Below are 6,000 nucleotides of genomic sequence, written 5' to 3'. Positions count from 1 at the left end.
TCTTTTTCCATCTATTCTCTTTGTCCAATTTGGATGCACACTATCATACATATGTATCTATCTCTCTCTAATTTATATGTATATCTGCATGAAGCCAAAAATAATAAAAATTAAAACTGCATGACTGTCTCTTTTTCCATCTATTCTCTTTGTCCAATTTAAATGATGTTACATCTTTAAAACTACACTAAAAAATAAACTCATAAATCGACAATTATATAATTCTTTTCCTTATAATAGTTCACGCCATAGTAATGATTTGACGATTCGTATATAAACCTCGTAAATTCAGTTTTTGGTCACTTATATATTCAGACAATTAAGAATAGCAAATAAGAAGAATAAATATACATCTTTTATGTATGTATTAGAAATTTAGAGGCGCAAATAATCAGCTGGAATGTTGTCCCTTTATAATTTTGTTTATTAAAAGAATGAGAGCACATGTGTTTTTGACCTAGCGACAAGTATCTACCCATCTATAATCTACAAAAACGGTAATCATACGAATATTTATTTGACTTTGGTTACATTAGTCTTGACTCCTGACCATTTTTATTATCTTATATATATTTAAATACTTTAAAGAATGATCATTGCATATCAAATCATCAACGTACAAGAATTCCACAATAGGCTATATATTGCATGAAAAGAATTATCTATTCTTAGGTCCTAACTCCTAATAGTAATCTCTTTCCAGAAATAATCAAATAAACTCAGGAGTACTTATTTACCTTGTAGGAATTTACCCAAATGAGTAAGTTTAAGTTTCCTCTGCACCCAAAACTTTACTCGCTCTTTTCACTATAGGTTAATTTAGACCATATTATAATTAAAGTTAAATCAAAATTAAAATAGCCCAACTGCTAAGGTTTGACCATAGCATAATAATTCTTCCTATTTTCTATCTTTCTTAGGGTTTCGTGTTTAACTTTCTGATTTAAGTAAATCAGAAATTTAGGATATGGTCCTTTTGGACCACCGTTTTGACTTCATTCCCCTACTTTCCTTACATTTTCTCCTGGTTCCCATTCATTTTTCTTCTTTATTATATTCATTTTCTTTAATTTTTATCTACAACTTAAAATTATCAACTATGCTTTATATTAGTTATTAAATCTACAACCAAAAATAAAAAATCGTTCTATGAATCCTGTTTATTACATTTTTATTTTGTTAATTTTTTTTAAAAAATAGATGTATAAGTATATTTCATTTTTATTTAATTCTTACCACTATTACAAATACAACAAAATAGTTAAAAAAATAAATTCTAGCAAATTTTACAATTACACTTCTACCGATCATTCACATCGTACTGAATACTCTCACAGTCCTTTGCACATTGTTCTCTTCTTAGTCTTCAATCTTCATCGTTGCTTTGCACATCGAAATCAATGAAAAATTAAAAGTCAAAGGTATACATGCATTATAGCCCACAGTAATTACTGATTTCTCCAATTTCTTAAACGACGGGCTCAATACATTGATTAAATTTTTCTTAACTAGGAAATTCTTGATAGAATATTGTCCATGGAATACGTTTTCTTCATATAATGAGCATTCCAGAGTATGTTCATTTGTCCGAATTCAACTTTTGATAATACTAGTTTGAAATTTTGATAAGCCTAAAATGTAATCATCCCTCAAAACGTCCAAACCAATGCCGTCCGACTTAAGAAACTGTTGTATATATATTAAATCAATATATATATATATATATATATTACTTAAGATAATTTTCAGTGTTCGATGTGAAACATTATCTCTAATACATTTTTTGAAATGATGGTTCTTTGACCATTAATCTCATAATGTTTAAACAAAAACCGGTGAACCAATTTTGGTTAATCAATTAGGAATCATATTAGATTGTGCGAATCAAACTCTACTACCATATAAAGCATGTCTATCGCTTTAGATATTCACCTAGGTAATTTGTTAGATAAATTAAATATTTGTAGTTCAATATAACAACTAAATTATAAATCATAGGGAAAAAATGAACAAATTATAAAGTGCCACATAGGTATAAGAATATCTCTATTCTTTTTTTTTTTTCTCAACCAAGAATATCTCCAATCTCATTTTCCAGTTTCTCAAACTAGAAAACATGTACTTTCTCTTAACATTATTTTACCTTTCTATTTTCAATTTTTTCGATTTTCATTTTTAATGTTAAGATATTTAATGAGATATCACCAATGTGGTTGTTTTTCACTTCTGAATGGATTATCTGACTTTCATATACTACTTAATTTTTTTATAATTTTTGATATAATTGTTATAACATATTCAAAAGCGAAGCTGCTTCATTTTAGCCATGGGTACAAATACACCCACTACTTTTTCATAAAATAATTTTGTAAAGAATATTTTTAACGTTTTACAGAAATTAATGCCAAATTCATCCGTACACCAAATCTTTTTTTTTTTCAGTTTGCCCTCTAATTTCATGATTTATGATTTTTTCCTAATTATGTTTTTATATTATCACTAAAATATACCCCAGTAATAATAATATCGCCTAGCTTTGCCCTTGTGTATATCATACAATTATACTAAGAGTTTTTTGGCGCAATGCGCAGAAATAAAAAAAAAGAAATATAATTTTATTTATTTTTAAAGAAAATTTTAGTTTATACTGGGACATTATCATTTTTATTTTAACTTTATCGCTTGAAAAAAATAAAACCATAAATATAATTTTTGTAGTTTTATTCCTTTTGATTTGGTTAAAAAAATTATTTTGATTTTATTTAAATTTTAGTAGAGTTAAGGTTACATTTTATCAAAATAATTTTCAATTTATGTTATATTTAACTGTTTTTTATTTTAAATGTGTCTCTTATCATATAATTTTAAATATGTCTATATATCGATATATAAAAAAATCTAATAATATAATATTCATGTACCATGCACATAAATAATAATTTTAAATATTATTTTTTTTAAATTAGTTTAAATTTGAATATTATTATTAATATATTTTAACTTCACCGGTTTAAAAAATTAAAACCATAAATCTATTATTTTGTACTAAAGTGATATATAATTTACTTAATGATGATATATAGTTTAATTTCAAGGGTTTTTTGATAGAGTGTGTTTTTGAAAAATGGTATCCAACTTATTGTATTTAAAACAATTTTTATAATTTTTATTTGATTAGTCTTGCTTTAGTCTTGTATTTGTTGATGAACACTTACAACTAATTTTGATAATACATATATGCATATATATACATATATATATGATATATAAGTTGATGTAAAATATATTTGTGATTATATTTAGTTTATTTTTATTAATATGATATATATATATATATATATATTAATTTAATGGTGATATATTAGATTAATTATTAATAAATTTAAGGAGTGTTTTCAAAAAATATATATATATATATATGCAATAAAATACTATTAATGGTGATATATGGGTTAATAGTCATTACCATATTAAAAAAAAATCTTGCCAAAAATATAAATTTTTATACGAAAATTTGTACATGTCATAATTAGGTATATGCCATGACACCATTTTCAAAAGTCATGTCATCATTTTTGTTGAGATTGAATGTGGTGATGACACATGTACAAATCAGTTCTCAAATAATATCTAGAGGATTACTTTAGACAGATTTACACAAATAGTCTTTACTTTCCAAAATTATTTATTAGTTATTTTACAATTTTTCCGATCGTCTTGAAGGGACAAAAAAAATTTTTGTTCTTTCTTAATTTCTGATCTATAGTGAACTCTTAGTAAACCCAAATAAATTTCTAACCATCTGTCACAAAAAAAACTAAAGGCTCTTATTGGACTCCAAAAAAAATTTCGTTTTTTCCAAAATCAGATGATTATTCATTTGTTTTTCATTCCGTGAATAGTAGCATTGAGGAATATCCAGAAAGATCTTTAGAATACTAATACAGTAAAATCATATATGCTGTGGGTGTGTTTTCATGCTTGGATTCTTTATGCGTGATAGATTTGGGTAGAGTTTTCAGAAGCTAGCTGCAGTTCAAGATCAGAGAATATTTTTTCGGTAACTACTGGTGCCCGACTCTTAACTTGACCAGCCATAGTTTCTTTGGTCTGAACTTGTCTAATTGCTTTATTGCTTAACTGGTTGATACGCTTTGTTCAGCTATTGCTACGGGCTGAGTCATTTCTCGTATTTGTTCTGTTGTTTACTTTGTTTTATGTATTCCAATACAAGTGATATTTGTAATTTTTGTCAGAATTTTGAAAATTGGTAGAATATTTAATATTTTATTGAAAAATAATAACGTCAGATACTGTTTGCGTATACGATTTCGCGTAGTGTACTGTTTACGTATATGATTACGTATATTTCTGAGACAACTAACAAAGGCGTCGTATTTCTGTGTGACTTTTACCCAAGGAGAAAAAAACATAAATAAGACAATCAAATATACGATTGACAAAAAAAAAAGACAATCAAATATATAAAATCTACACACAAAGTGAGGTATTGACCTTTAGTGTAGTCTACTATGATCTGCCTCACATTTTCTAATATAATTATAAACACGTGTAATCCTGCGTATATAAACTCGCTCTAAATTTAAACAATGCATGGTTGAAAAAGGTTAATGTTTGATTAGCCGGTGATTAAATGATAATCAGTCACCAGCACTTCAAAGACACACGAGTAGCGTAAATTATTTTTATACTGACCAAAAGAATATTACAGAAAAATTATCTAGGCTATGTTCATTGGTCAAAATAATCAAATAAAGACATTCCAAATGGTCTAATAACTTTAATGTGAAATAGATCATTTTTAATCATTGATCATTGACTAATTAACAAAAACGAATTTTCAGCCAAAACACACCACCGTTTTGGTAAAAACTGATTGATTTATAGCCTAGTATTTCTATAAAACTTTTTAAATATGAAATTTCTGAATCACATTTCCCATAGTAAGATTTTAATCGAGTATCATACCATACGGCTCACCAATTACTCTGACCGTAAAAGAATTTCAAGATATTTTGACAGAATGTATTAATATTGTCCTCTTTAATCAGCAACTAGATCTTGACCCGCATTTGTAAAGCACATAATATTTTAAAAAAAATTCTTAGGATAGTTTTTTAAGTTTTTATCACAAAAATAGCATTCAATGAGAAAAATGACCAAAATAAATTTTATTAAAAGTAAAAGTACATTTTTACATATGGTTAACTAATCTAGACTTAGGGTTTATAGCTAAGGGGTAAGGTTTTGGAGATAGGGTTTCAAATTTTAAAAAATAAAAAATAAATATTAAAAAATTTAAAATAAAAATAAGCTATTTTGGTCATTTTCAGGCTTTTTTGTGACAAAAAAACTTAAAAATGAATATTTGAGAGAATTACCCAATATTTTATAATTAATTTTTTACTAATAATTTAATAAATATTTTGTTAATTTATAAGAATTTTGTGTATTTAAATCAGTGCTTTTAACTTCGAGCCGAACCCGCAGTCAAACCGGTTAATCTGGTGATCCGATAGTTCGATATAGGATTTTAAAAATATCCATATTTAGAAAAATCACTAAAACCCGAGACTAACCGATTGAACCGATGGATGAAAAATATGTAATCCAATTTGATTTAAATTTTATATTTTCATAATTTATCACATTTTAAGTAACACAATAATTCAATAATAGCCTTTATAATTATTTTTGTTATTATATTTATTGTACAATGTATAATGTTATATATATATATTATGTAATGGATATTATTGAATTATTGTGTTCCTTAAATAAATTATAAAACCATTATTTAGGAAATAAAAATAAAATAATCTATTAATTTAATTGATGTATTATTGATTGAAATGTTTTTGTAGTATTTAAGTTGAAAAATAAATTCTATTTATTTTTCATTGTTTTATAATTATTTGAATTTTTAATTATTTAATTTATCTAAATGATTTTTAAAGAAATTGTTAGAAGCTATTATAA

The sequence above is a fragment of the Brassica napus genome, chromosome A9 (genome assembly GCF_020379485.1).
Source record: "Brassica napus cultivar Da-Ae chromosome A9, Da-Ae, whole genome shotgun sequence".
NCBI lineage: Eukaryota > Viridiplantae > Streptophyta > Magnoliopsida > Brassicales > Brassicaceae > Brassica > Brassica napus.
The sequence above is the reverse complement of the archived record's forward strand: the minus strand, read 5'-3'. Positions refer to the sequence as shown.